The following is a 15,242-nucleotide window of genomic DNA, read 5'->3' as shown; positions in this document are numbered from 1 at the left end:
ACCCAATACGAGCCAGCTAAAGCAAAGTGGCCACCATGACGGAGGTGCCTTGGGGTATCTTATAGAATCCGTGGAGTCTGAATATCAGGTAGAGGTGGGAAGGCCAGGGAGGCAGCTGGGTCTCAGGAGGAAGCATAGCTGGTGCTTGAAATGCTGGCAGAAGCCTCTTCATCCTGCATCTCACTTTTTCCCTCCTGCATGTTGGCATCTTTCTCGATGCTGGATGTCAGTTTTATACATATGGTGTAAAACATGGCCACCTACACCATTCAAGATTTATGGCTTTGGTGAAAAGAAGGAGGATCATACGACTCACATAGACTCAACTTCAGTAATCGAGGAGAAGGGAATTGTTGGTCCAGATGGTTATAGGTGACATATCCTGAACAAATCAACTGTGGTCAGAAGGTGGAGTAGGTAAGAACATAGGCTCACATGGAACTGTAAAAATTGGGGGATGGGAAGAAGGCTCTCACAGAAGGGCAGGGCACTATGAGCAGACAGCCACATATCTGTCTGCCGCAACCACCTTGCAGGTGAGGCTAATAATCCCTTCTGAGGAACAGTAGCCATGCTTTCCTCCAAGTGGGCACACCTTCTACCTACAGATGCCTTTGCCCAAGGGCGAGACATCCATAGGCTTCATAACTTATGCACCAGTCCAGAAGGAAATATGGAATCTGATTAGATTATTTTCTAAGAAACTTGGAGCTAGTAAAGTTGGAGATTAAAGGAGTTAATAGTGGGAGCGAAGCAGAAATGGTACACTGGGAGATGACACAAGGTATATTTGGGCTCAACAGGATAGCCAAAGCCACATGCTGCTCAAAGTTATGAAGAATCAAAAGCCATATATAAGCACGGAAGGTGCTCAATGGCGTAAGGCTGGAACTGATACACAGGCAGAAGCTGACTGCCACGATAGAGATGAGGTATGCCGGGTGAGAGATGTGACAACTGAGAGAAGGACCAGCAGGTTATTCTCAGAGCCTCCTGGATTCCTATGGCCTTCTGGGTTCAGTCTCAGTCCACTCAAAATGTTAGAGTGAACTCTTTGATGGAAGTAAGCTTGAATAGGTCTTTGTTCCTTGAACCAAAGAAGTTCGAAGAAAATTTTGTCCTTATTGTTTCCTGAACCACATCTCTGGTTGTGCTCTCTGCCCCCTGCTCAGGCTGGGTTCTAGAGAACAGATTAGGAAATTAAGGGACTGGGTACTCACAGAGAAAGTTAAGAAGAGGAAGAAGATTTTTCCCAATTTAATAAATGAGGAAACTAATGATCATCTATTTGGACAACCAGCTGGAGGTTGTACTATGGCTGAAAGATTCCAAATCAGGTCCTTTAACTCCAACTCCAGTGGCTTTCATCCCATCACAGTGGCCTCACCTTTGGTTACTTGCACCAAAACCAATAGGGTCCTAGGACTCTAATAGATCTAATCAAATAACGTTTGCAAGAAGAACTGTACAGAAAAAGTGCAATTTTACTTAGGCACTAATAAATGCAGCATCCTGCATCGTGAAGTTTAAATTTACCTGATATGAGTCAAACACACACACATGCACATAGCTCAAGAGGAGAAAAAGTACAAAGTTCTACATTAAATCATTATCGCCTTCAAAAATATGTTTCTATTAAGACAAATTATTTTCCCTTCAGTGATTGATTGATTGACTAACTTTAATTAACACTATTGGGAATACAATTTAAAAAATTATCCTTTGAACAAAATTTCACCATTTCATTTAAATTTAACAATCATTGCTTAATCAATACCTGCAGTGGGTTGAATGGTGGCCTCCCAAAAAGATGTATCGTGTCCTAACCCCCAGAACCTATGAATGTGACCTTATTTGGAAAAAGGGGTCTTTGCAGATGTAATTAAGTGAAGATTTTGAGATGAGATCTTCTGGATGATCTGGGTAGACCCTCAATCCAAAGGCAAGTGTCTTTATAAGAAGCAGAAGAGAAGACACAGATACAGAGAGGAAGAGGCCAAGTGAAGACAGGGGCAGAAATGGGAGTTATGCGGCCACAAGCCAAGGAATGCCTGGAGCCCCTGGGAGCCGAAAGAGGCAAGGACGGATTCTCCCCATAACCTTCTGGGGAGCTGGACCTGTTGACACCCTGATTTTGGACTTCTGACCTTCAGAATACATTTACGTGCTTTAAGCCGCTTAGTTTGTGCTAATTTGTTACTGCAGCCACAGGAAATGAACACAGTACATGTCTTTTTTATTTTAAGAAAATCTTGACTTTCTTTTGCCTCTATTTCCTCAAGCTAATTCAAAATACTCTCTTTGTGATTTGGTCGTATTTTTAATAGCATTTATTGAGTATTTACTATGTTTCAGGCACTATGTCAAGCGCTGTACAGAATTATCTTCTTTAAACTTCACTACAAACTTGTGAGTCTGTAACATTACGATCCTCCTTTTATGTGCAGGAAACCTTTGTTAGAGATGTTAAACTATTGTCCAACAACCACAAAGCTGGAAAGTGGAATGATCAGGATTTGAACCCAGGCCATCTGAGTCAAGAGCCCACGAGGCACACCCTCCTTGCTTTAGTTTGCATCTAAAGACCTGCTCTAGCAGCTTCGAGGCTGTAGAGACTTAGGCATTTCAGGAAATCCAAGTCCGCCTCTTTGGCTAGTTACTTGCTCTCCTGAACTAACCTATAGAGGATGTTACCCGTTACCTGTCCCTTGCATCCAGGTACCTCCCTTGCTGCAAAAGAGCCACCTTCCTCCATGCACCTTCTCTCAGCATCTCAGCTTGTTTTCAGCTCACTTCTGTGACCCAAGCCTTTGCTCTCTTCTGAAATTGCATGAGTGGTGGATGTGGAGATGGGTCCAATGTGACACACACTGCCCATCTCTTTCCAGTTAGATCACAGTTATAATACAGCAACCAGTCGTCTAATCTCCCTATGAAGTCGCTCCTCTCAACTGACATGATAACACCAATTGTTATGGCATTATTACTTTTTGCATACAATACTAGAAATCATCCTTTAGATTCTTCAGTGAAAGGCTGCTGGCAATTGTATTAAAGGGTTAGGACAAGGCTTGCTCTTTCTCTCTCTTAAATCTATCGACGATTTAAAATGGAATTTGAGTAAAGGGAAACATTTGTCAAACACGCTTACACAGCAGTTTTCTTATATCAAACTTGGCTGGTGAGGATGAATTCTTAACTGATTGTTTTCTTAGCATAAGCCATTATTTCTCATGCTAAGTTGATACGAAGATGAACAGAGCAATTAAATTGTACCACCGCTTCCCTGGGACTCTTCCGGATTTGTTCATATATTTGTGCTGCCTAGGGACCCCTTGGCTGTTCTTGTCATTAACAGTTCCCTTTCTGCCAATGCCCTCTCAAGTGATATAAAAGATATTTGAAGACAACCTAACAATCTCCTAAAACATTGAAGAAGCAGGAGGGGAAAGTGGGCATCGTGGCTAATGTTAGCTTTAAATTAAAAACAGCCTACCGGCTCCTATCACACACACACACGCAAATTAGAAAAAAGAAGAAGTGCATATCTAGTCAAGGATTATTTATGTAAATGCTTTAAGGAATAGGCCTAAAGAGATTTTTCTTTTCAGCAGCCTTTTGAGCAGTTTCTATCTTTTTCATCTGTTTTCATCTAAGCTATACTTTAATGTCTTTTAACTGTATGGTTTTATGTGTCACCACTGATGCTAGTCGCCAGATAAATACAGCAGAGTGCTGGCATAGATCTTCTTTATGGGGTATATATATACAAAGTTGCTTCCACATTTGTACACGTGCTCCATATTTTTGGAACCTGAAGCTGACAGGAGAAATAATAAACCAACTTTGTAAAGTATCAGATTCCCAATAGTTTAAGGCATTGAAGAAATCTTGACAACCCTCTTTATTATGATGTATAGACAGCATTCATTCAGCAGCAAACATTCATTTCGTTGCTACCAAGTTCTAGGCACACTGCTAGGCATCAGGACCGCACCACGACCAAAACATGGGCCGCACTCGAGACTTTGAAAGCCCTGAGAGGCAGGCATGGGTGTAAATGAACTGGAACAAAGCAGTGGGATAATTTCAATAGAGCACCTAGGGAGCACAGAGGAGAGAGCAACCAGCATCTTCCAGGAGAATCAACAAAAGCTTCAGGGCACAACCTGAGAGCAAAGAGTTAACCGAGGCAGATGCGATGCTGAAAACAGCGTACCTGAAAAGATAGGACAGTAAGTGGCTGACAAATTGCCCTATGTTTATTTTTGTCTTAAGAAATGGAAATATTACAAGCCACTGTGAACAATTTTTTCTGCTTGTGGGAGAAGAAAATAATGAAGAGTAGCTATGAGAGCTGCCCTCAAATATTTGAGGTGCTGTCACGTGGAGAAAGAATAACACTTGCTCAGAGGTCCTCCAGAGGGTCATGGCTGGGACCCAAAGGCCACAGTTACAAGGAGGGAGATTCATGTGAGAAGGAAAACTGCCCCCCATGGGACTGGCTGCCTGGTGGGGCACTGAGCTCCCCATCACCAGCAGGATTCAAGCACAGCCAGATGATCATGCCTGGAGGAATAACCAAGCTCAAGTTTCTTCTAATCCAATGCTTTCTTCGTTGGATACGTGCATTTGGGCTGGATTAGGGAGCAGAAGGAGGTTTTGGGGAAAGAGAGATGCAACAAGGCACAACGGTGGCGTTTGGGACAAAGGGTCACTTCTTCCTCAAGGACTCCGAGTGGAATAATCTAGCTATTATCCACTCAAACTTCTTCACGTCTCTGGAGTGGAAGAGGTATGAACATTATCATTCCATCCTACCGCGGAGGACGCCTCTAACCTCGGTAGGGGTCAATCTACCTTCCATTAAGGTAGGAGCATGAGGCTTATTTCATTATAAGACGGCGGGGCTTGCAGATTCTCAGAAGAAGGGAACGCAGAAGGGCAACATAGTGTTTATTTATGAAGCCAGGTTTTGCATACAGTGCCCGCCAAGGATTTAGTGCCGTGCTTCAAGTGAATAAATCCCTCCCGTGTCAGAGACATGAGACATTGTCAAGCTGCCTGTGAGACAATGTGATCATAAAGTCCTAGAACTGAAATACCTCCAGTCACCTTGGTAAGAAAACAATCCCCTCTCAAGTGATGCTTTGCAGTTTAATGGAGTTCCTCCCTATCTAGTAGATGAAATCTGGAGCTGGCGGTGCCAGTGGTGTGCTGCTGCAAGAGGGGCTGCAAAGCAGAGGAAGCGCGTTCTTTCTGTCTTCCTCGGAGCCCTCCCCGGCTGACCGCAATCTGCTTTTATAGCTCTATTTCCCATCACTGTCCTACAGGAAACATATGCCTCACCCCAACCTGTCTACTCAGCCTGCTCAGGAAGGCCAGGGAGAAGAGTTCAAGCCAGAGGAACTACCTGGGTGGGGCAGGGAGGGCCCCATCTCTTGAACATGGGTTTGGTTGAACAGGTAGGATACAGTTAAAATGAAAGCCAGTCTGGATTTGGTTAGGTAGCCAGAGATGGACCCAGTAATCAGAAATGCATCTGGTCAGGTGACCAGGGATAGGAGCCTGGTAGAAGTGCCCCATCCTGACAGTTAGAGCCTGGCAATGTCACAGTTGAGTCCATGTGGTATGGGGAGTGGGACATGAGGAGCATGGCAATTAGTCTGAGGTCAGGAAAGGAGTCTCAGAGGCAGGAGATGGTGCATCAGCAGGCCCAGAGTCCGTGGCAGTCATGGGACTTATCCCCAGAGAGAGGAGATTCCCTGAAAGAGGCTTGCAACCAAATGCCATTTCAACGTGGGATCAGCCTACAGAGGACTAAGGCTCATTAAGAGAACATTCTGTGCAGAAGTGAAGGGCACATTCGGTCCTGTCGTTGCTGTGTGACAGAATCTTGACTCCAATCATAGGGAACGTTCTGACCTCACGGACCTGGCAGTTCTATATAACAATGGTCGGAGAGATTCTTTAACGTGGAGCTTTGTGAAGGTGACAAAAGGATTTAAGTGTGACAGAACTTACAACATGTAACGAGAACTATCCACAGTTCATTTTACATCGCTATATAGAGCAAAGGAAGAACAGGTGTTCAGTTTCTTTTCAAGAAGGAATCGACGATAATCCTTACTGTGGTTCAACCCAGTTTGCTCTGGTATAGTCCAGATCCCTCTTGAGTATTTCCCATATTGCCTTTAACTCAAAATATCTGTGATAGTATAAATAGCCCTTGCTTAAGGAGCTTATTTGCCAATGTACCTTTTCCAAAGGACAGTTTTTAAAGCCTGATTCATTATTAGCTGAGTTTTTTGGAAAGTTACGTTCCTCAAATAGCTGGTTGTGCTGACATGTCTCTGAGGTACACTCTAGCTTGAGCACCCTTTGACCCCTCCCTGAGATGGATGAGGCTAGATAGGTAGGACCAGATCAGAAGGGGCCTGTTGAACTATATGGAAAGCCTAGCATTGAGCTTTATACTGTGGGCAGTGGGGGTCATTGAAGACTATTAAGCAGGGCAGTAGATGAGTCTGGAGGCAGAACATCGAGAGTGGAGGGCAGAGAAAATAAGTCCTAGGAAACTATGGGCTTGTTATCTGATTTCTCTCTCTTGAGTCTGCACCTATTACACATATCCTCCAACAGGAAGTCATCTTTCAGGCAGAGTGGGATGATGATGGAAGGTTTGAGATAGGGAGATCTACTTAGACACCATGGGGTGATGCAGACAAGAGACGATGAATATCTGAGCTAAGGCCTTGGCCGCGGGCCTGGAGAAGATGAGAATGATTCAAAAATTAGAAAGTACAATTGGTCTGACTTGATGATTTTGTTAGTCAGGGTTCTCCAGAGAAAGAGAACCAATTGAGATATATATAGAGAGAGAAGATTTATTATCAAAATTGGGTCACGTTATTATGATGGTCGAGAAGTCCCATGATCTGCTCTCTGCAAGCTGGAGAACGAGGAAGGCTAGTGGTATAATTCAGTCAGAGTCTGAAGGTCTAAGAATTTGGGACCAATGGTGTAAGTCCCGGTCAGAGTCTGAAAGCCTAGGAACAAGGAGCACTGACGTCTGATGTCCAAGGGCAGGAAAAGATGGGTGTCTTAGCTGAAGCAAATCAACTCTTTCTCTGCTTTTTCTTTTCTATTTGTCCCTCAACGAATTGAGTGATAGCAGACCTCATTGGTGAGGGTAATCCACTTACTCAGTCTACTGATTTAAACGCTAAGCTTTTCCAGAGAGACCCCGACGTGCACACCCAGAAATAATGTTTACCAGCTATCTGGGCATCCTTTGGCCCAGTCAAGTTGACACATAAAAGTAACCATCACAGCGATGAATTAATATGAAAAGTTAGTTAGAGGGAGGAGACAAGGACGACTGCCACGTTTCTGGCTTGGATGGTGGGCCCATTAAGCAGATGACGGAACAATCAATTATGACAAGAAAATTAGGCAGAGAAGATAGTTTTGGGGAAAGAGGGTCTCTCATTTTTAGAAATGCTGAGTATGCGTTACTGTGAGACGAGCAAGATAGATATCCATCTGAAGCTATAGTAAGAAGTCAAGGCTGGAAATTTGGATTTAGTAAGATGTTAACTTATGGGTGGCAATGAAGATAATGAAAGTGTATGTGTTGGCTTAGGGAGGCCTTAAGCACATATGAGACAGGGGCATATGGTGATAGGGTGTTGTGGGCTTTGGGGATGCATTCCTTCCCTATTTCGACAGTTCAGCAAGATGCCAACCAGACAGCAAGATGCCAACTACCCTGAGTTAGTTCAGTGGAAGGGGCTGATATCTGTGGCTGAACTTCAGAGACTTTCTAATGATGCTATTTCTTTGAAAAGGAGGTTCCCACTGTTAAACTGTTGACTAAATGTTCCCTGCCCTCTTCTCAACTCTCCTGTAAAGGTGTAGGGTAATACAAAGTTACACGAAATGACGGGGTCTCTTTCTCAGAGGTCTTTCCACAGTGCATCCAGCCATGTCTAGCCAAAACATAGCCCTTTGTGGGAAAGCAACAAGCTGCATGTGCTCTGCCACTTTCCTCTCGTAGGTTTTTTTCTTAACTCTTTTTAAGATTTTCAATGCGTGACACTGGTGGTGGTGGTGGTGTGTGTGCCTGTGCCCCCTTTGAATGGCATCTATCCTTATCTGACTTGGGAGAGTGGACTTAGGTCAATGAAATGACCTGAAAACCAAGGTTCTGGCTAATATACCCAGGGCTGTCACTGGGAATTAGCTAGAAAGATTAGGAGCATGTGATTTATTTCAACCAGATGTCAGTGCAGGATTTTATGCAAGAGAATGACGTGGCTTTCAATTTTCTTTTAGAGTATTGGCATGAAATTCCATAAAAAAAATAAAGACCAGACCCTATAAGGCTGACTTTGAAAGGAGAATCTCATGGCGAGGAAGAGCTCCTGGAACTCGGGACACTGATCCTTCCTCTAGAAGCTCCTTTTCCTAAGTTTCTTCCTGACTTCTACTGTCTTGGACAATTTAAGCATGACGGGGACGTTTAAGACCCTTCCCTTTATACTTCTTTGATATGCCCCTGCAGCAAGGCCCAATGTTTTCATTAATTATTTCAAAATTTTATAAATGCTCAGTAACTCAAGTGAGACTTTACGAAAAGAGTTTTTTTAATGACAAATATTCTATAGCAAATAATTATTGAGTGTTTACTCCATGCGGCAATTATCCAGAGCGCATTACATGCAATAACTTACTGGATCTTCACAGCAACCCCAGGAGCTAAGTCCTGTGATTATTCCCATTTTAAAGATAATGAAGGGAAGCAGAGGGAGAGTAAACGACTTTTCCAAGATTGCTCAGCTACTTAGTAGTGGAGTTGGGATATGAATGAGAGCAGTTTGCCTCCAGGGCTCTTGTCCTTAACTCTGAGATAAAGCCTCCTAGCAGTAAACAGAGAATAGCACACAGCCAAGGAATCTTGCAATCTATGGCATGCCCTCCCAGGTTTATAGAGTCCTCTCCATAAATAGTCATGGCATGTGGGGAGTAATTCCTCCCTTTTTGCTCCTAGACTAGTCACTGGTTCTAGACATCAGTTCCACACCCACTGCCCAGGGGTACATACCTTGACCTCTACCACTAGAAGAGGGCTAGGGATCGAAGACCATAGTGACAGTTAAAAGGAGTCCTTTCCTCCCTGAGGCCTGCTTTCTATAGTCTGGAGTTCTGCCTAAGGCATCTGTTCTGTCTGGGAGATAGTCAACAGGAATTATGTCAGTTTTCTGTGTTGACCATACCTCCCCAAGGGAGCAGGTCCCAGCTCTGTATTTCCATCAACAGAGCAAATCCAAAATACACATAGGAATCGCCCACTAGTACCACCATTGGTGAGTTGCTGTGTGAGGTGGTTGGTGATTTCCTGATTCTTCTAGGTGGAACTCACTGCTCTCTCTGTGTCTTTGTGTTGCCATTGTAAACTGTTCCTGATCTAATCGTGGTGCCTGCTCTGCTTTCCTTTGGCTGGTCTGCAGGCCCCTTGAGCACAGTGATTTGCCCTCTGTTTCTGTTCCACCTGACTCCCACTTGCACATGGTGAATTCAGACAAAATTTGTGTGCGATGGACGAGTGAGTGAATGAGTAAACTTAATGTAGTTCCATTCTATTTTTTAGCATCAAGTCTCCTGCCTTCAGGTCCCTCTCTCAAAAGGCCTCCTGAATTTTTAACCTGTCGAATAGGTTTTAAAAACTGATCACAAATTCAGTGGTAACTTAATATATTCCTCCAGAATCTTCTATTAATTAACTTAGTGATTTAGCAACACTGGACTTTCTTGTCATTTTATGGGCTTTGCTAATACTTCATTTTTATTCTCATCTTATTTCCCCATCCCCTAATCTCAAATAATTTTTACCAGCTTCCATGCAGCACTTTTTATCCGTCATAATCAATATTAATTTCATTCTAAGATCATATTTTGAGATGGAGCTGTTTGCTTGGTTTAAGTTTGGAGATCAAGAGGTAGTTTGTAGAATCTGTGTTTTCAAAGAAAATTTGTTATCAAGATAATTATCAGCCAGGTTTGCTGGATAATTTCAACCCCATTGTTGCAGAACTCACACACTGGTGTATTTCTGCTTCAAGGTGACTGGGTCACTCTTCCAGAGAGGTTGCCACAGCTTGGGAGAAGCGGGCATAGAGGATGGGAGGGGAAGGAGTCCAACAAGCAGGTGGTGCTCGCCCCATCGCCCTGGATTTCTGTACAGTTGGCACAGCCGGCTTGGCGTTGGGAGCCTGAAGCACACCTCTCCAAGCTCTCGGAAGCATTTAACACTCGGTACAGAATGAAGGTTCTAGGAACAAAGCCATCAGTGGGAGGGGGCCAACAGGAAAAAAGGAGGGGGAGAACTGGTGAAAGGATATCAAAGGTAACATTTAGGAGAAGTACACTGATCGGAGAACACAGCTTTGGGTATTTGTAGGGAATTTTTGCTCCACTTTCTAAGTACTCTGTTAATTCAAGACACTCCATCTGTCATAAAACTTAAAACGGTTTTGGTAGAATTTTTTTTAATAAGATGAATAATAGGGTTAACTTTTTCATCGTTTAAAAAGCCAAAGAATTGCTATACAACTGCAGAACAGAAGCAAAATAAGAAATCATTTCTGTTCTTTCTGGAATTGGCATTCTGAAAATTCAAAATGAGATTTTCTTTTCTTGGCTTGTTTTTTTGTCAAGAGAATGTTATCAATCGAGTAATTATGCAAAGGTTCACACGGGGGGAAATGCAGAAAATGCAGATAGTTCTCTAAAGAGGTAACGTAAACGGCATCATGGCTTATTCAAAAAGGAGGCTTTCTGATTCATAAATAGATCCATGAGCTGATGGATCCAGAGGCGGAACTGACATCCAGAGGGTGGGCGTGGACCCTTCGTCTATTTTCTTCGTATTCACACATTAGTTTTTTTCTTGTTCCCATTCTTCATTTTAAACAGCTGAGGGAAAACTGCCCTGGCACCCTTTCTCCTTCTCCCCCCTCCCTCTGCCTGTTTCTCCCCCTCCTTCTCTCCTCTTGTCTTCCTCTGTCTCTCTTTCTTCTCTCTCTTACTCAACATCTGCTCCAAATCTCTCTCTCAGATACCTCCCAGCATAAATGCTAATTGTTAAAATTACATTATTTTCTTCAGGCTTTGTTTCTTTTGGGTGGGGTCACATACTTGAATGCTCATACTTAGAGTAGTAAGTGCTCACTAAACGTAGTTTAATAGCTTCTTTGTTATAAGATCCTATTATGGTATATTTTGTGTTTTCATTTTCGTTATTTAATTTGACCTTCAAAAGCACCCTGGAAGGAGGTAGGAAAGTGTCTTCCCCAGTGTTGTATGTGGGGGAACCCGAAGACAGCGCCACTGCTCAGGCTGCCTGGACAGGTAAGACACAGACCCCGAACCAGAGCAGCGGTCTCTTATTCCCAGCCTATTGCTCCCCGACCCTTTCTGGCTCCCGTGGATTACTGCGGTAGTCTCCTGACTTGTCTTGCACATTCACTCGTGCCACTCTGCAATTTATTCTCCAAGCAGGAGCTCAAGTGGCCTTTTTAAAATGCAGACCTGATCTTGCGCATCACGGTATAAATGACTTCACTTTGCTCATGGGATAAAGAACGACATACTCCACGCGCCCACAGGCCCTGCAGGCTTTGGCCCGCCTCTCCGCCTTTGCTTGCCTTTGCTTCCCCAGGCACGCTCCCCATTGCAAGCACATCTTTCACCTACTTGTTTTACTCTGCTCCCTCCCACCACAACCTCTTTGTTCCTCTGCATGGGATGATCTTTATCCTCATTTTCCGCCTTCAGATATTGGCTCAAGTATTGATTCTTTGAGAAATCTTCTCTGCCTACCTCCCCTCCACCTTCCCCACAGCAGATCCTTCTCTCTTCTCTTCTCAGGGCACAGCAGAAATTTTACGCTTATGTCCATGAAAAGTTGCATACACTTTACAAATATTTGATTAATATTTGTCTCATCCAATAGACTTTAAGTTCCATGAGGCCAAAGGCTGTCTTTATTTGCTCACGATTATATCTTAATAGATGCTCAGAAAATATTTATTGAACCATGCCTGTGATAATACAATTGAACTGTGTAGAGATCAAGAAAATATGATTTTCCTATGTGACTCATCATGGGAGGGTGTGACTTTGGGGCCTCGCCAGTTTAACAGTATCTTTAGGGGCTGGGTAAAACACAATGGTTAAGTATGAAATTTGAAGACAGTTTAAGATAACCTTGAAAAAGAAGAGACACTATTAAAGAAGGTAGTAGAACATAGCTCTCCAAGAGTAGTTTAGTTGCTATGTCCTAGGTGAGGTCTTTCCTGATCAACTGAGGTCCAATCGGACATTTCCTGCTCTTTTTCCTCTTACCACCGTGTACAGTCCTGACTGTTTAAGTGCCTCTATTTCCAGCTCAACTCTAGCTCCTCCAAAACAAGGATCATGTTGTATTTCTGTCTGCCTGTCCACCTCTACACATGATTTCTAACATGGTAGGAATTTAGCTAATATTTGTGGAATGACTGAATGGATTTATTACCGAAAACCAAACCACAGCCACATATAATCAGGAAGAAAGGATTAAGCTAGTGTTATGTAAGGATTGAAAGGGCAATAGTGGATCACAAGCCAACAGGGAGTCATTTGCCCTGTTCTTCAGCTCTCTTTCCCACCCCTATCTCTGCTTCACTGACGAAGGATGAGAATTGATCATACGAATCTTATTCTTCTTATTGTTATCATCCAGATTCGCTTTCTCTCTTCCATGGAACACTCGTGGCTTGGTGGAAAAATGGTAGGCTTCGTTGTTATACACACCCTGGTTCTAATTTTGTCACTCATTAGGTCTGTGACCTTAGACAACTCACCAGGGCTTCAGATTTCTCGCCATGGAGTAGAGATAATAATATCTTCTTCTCAAGGTTGTCATGCGGCTTGTGAGACAGGTACAAATTTCATTAGCGTGTGAGCATTCCCAGACTTCCCTTTCCCCCACCCGTCGGCCCCAGCCCACCAAAGAACATTTTGTCTTTGTCGGCAGCCTGCACAGCTTCCCTTCCTCCCTCCTCCTAAGGAGAATTCAGTCCCTGACAGCTAGTTCTGCGGTTTTTGTGATGTAGAATCAAGTGAATGAATAAAGAGAGACTGACTAGAGAGGTGGGAGCTAATAGAGAAAGGAATAGAAGACCGGGGCCTTAAGGCAGGAGCTCTGGGGTGCCTGGGGCAAGTGTGGGGGTGTTTAGAGAGGGCTCCGCCCCCACTGTAGCTGTGGGGCACGAAAGAACTGACGTTCAGAGTCAGGTGTTTTGATCGTTTTTTAGGAAATATTGCTCTATCTTGTGAATTGGATTCTCTTTATGTAGTTCAAGAGAGTTAAAATTATCATGCCTTTAAAACTTATTTATGAGTTTTGGACTGTGATCGTGTCAATGAATCACTACTCAAGACTGGGCCACGTGGTGGCCCAGCTCTTAGTGGGTGTGTATGTAGATGATATAATGTAGGCAAAGCCCTGTGAACACGGCTTAGAGCATAATAAGCACTTAATAAATTATTCCCATTCCCCCCACTCTATGGCCTTACTGACACCATCCTGGGTCAGGTAGATAAAGTGATGAGGCAGAGGAAGGAATTATTGATATAAGTCACCCCAAAGCCCTCTTTGCTTCAATTATTTGAGTATTTCTAGGGGAAATGTGTTTGGGGCTTGAATTATTTAGATAATTGATCCGAGTCTCCACTTTGCTTGCCCTCAAGTCAGAAAGCACTGCAGAGCTTGTTGCAAAGCTGGCTTCTGGGGTTTACTTTTCTTTCCTAGGTTGTTTATTGAACATGGTGAATAAAATCTGATGTTCTAGAGCCAGCTGTCAATCATAAGTGAGATCATCAGGTCCGATTGGCTGGATTTGAATTGACGTGCAGGTCAGCCTCTGGGGCCAAAACTACATGATGATTCCAACTGCCAGAGCCCGGCCGACCTTTCCAATTGACGTTGGCAAGTTCAGGGCTCTGCGGAGAGGACAGCAGCTCTGAGTGGCAGTTACAAAAAAAAGGAAGAAGAAGAAATCAAAAAAACGAATAAATAAAACACAAGTAGACAAAGGAGATTTCAATATCAAAGGAAATAAATGCTATGAAAGATAGGAAGAAGTTTCTGATGATTTAGACCTCGTTGGTGGCTCACCGCCTCTCCCTCTTGACTCTCTTGTCTGTATTCTGGGGAAAACAGAGGGAAACATTCTGATTTTTGTCAAGTGAAAGATGCTTAATATGGTAATCAGCCCCTTCTGATGAGAATGTGTGTGTAAGCGCAGGCCCAGCAGCAATGATTATACAGTCCCTAATTGTCTCTGGTGTCGGCTCAGACCAAATAAGATGAAGGAGAAAGGGGGGAACCACCAAAAGAAGACATTTTAATCATGCACCAAGGGGCATTCTGGACTTCTCAAACCATGGGGAGAAAAGCTGGTGATGGGGGCACTGTACAAGTCTTAGATTTTACCTTGATACTTGCTGATACTGACTTTTGATCATTACATTTGTCTTTAATTTCCATAGCTTGATTCCCCCTGAACGATTTGGGCACTTGCTTAGGAACCTGTGCTGAATCCTAATCTGCTTGTTTCCTCACATGCCCAATGAAGTTGTCGTTAAAAGGTGTGAGCGACAGCCTTTGAACAGGAGTGACTCAGCCCCTTGAGCTTGGCTCAGGTGACCTTGGGACAAGAGCGGCTGCTGCTCTTCCATTCATTACTGGTTTAGGGTTTTCTCTGGGTCGATAAGAGTAAGCCCTTACCCTCAGTGGCATTTTGGGGTGAGTCCCTTTAAAAGCAAACCTTGCTGAGGGGCCCTAACACGGTCTCTTGCCATTCATCCATCATCTGTCCATTAAGCCCTTTACTTGGAGGTGACAGGATCTGGTGAAAATGATGTGAGCTTTGAGCCAATGACCTGCTCAATTTCATGCCGCTGTATTACCTTGGGAAAGGGTGACAGTTCCTACCTACGCGGTGGCATTGTTATGTGGACTACATACCTGACAGGAGAGGTCAACAGACACGTAGATAGAGAAATGGAAAGAGAAGGAGAATGATAGTGCCCAGATCATGGCCCGGCAGGCAGTAGGCACTCAGTACACGGTAGGAGTGCTCGGCCGTCTGAAAACCCTGAGAGCCGACTCTGTGCTAGACACTGAGCTAGGGACT

This window comes from Equus asinus, chromosome 20, assembly GCF_041296235.1.
Source record: "Equus asinus isolate D_3611 breed Donkey chromosome 20, EquAss-T2T_v2, whole genome shotgun sequence".
Taxonomy (NCBI): domain Eukaryota; kingdom Metazoa; phylum Chordata; class Mammalia; order Perissodactyla; family Equidae; genus Equus; species Equus asinus.
This window is presented reverse-complemented; position numbering follows the sequence as displayed.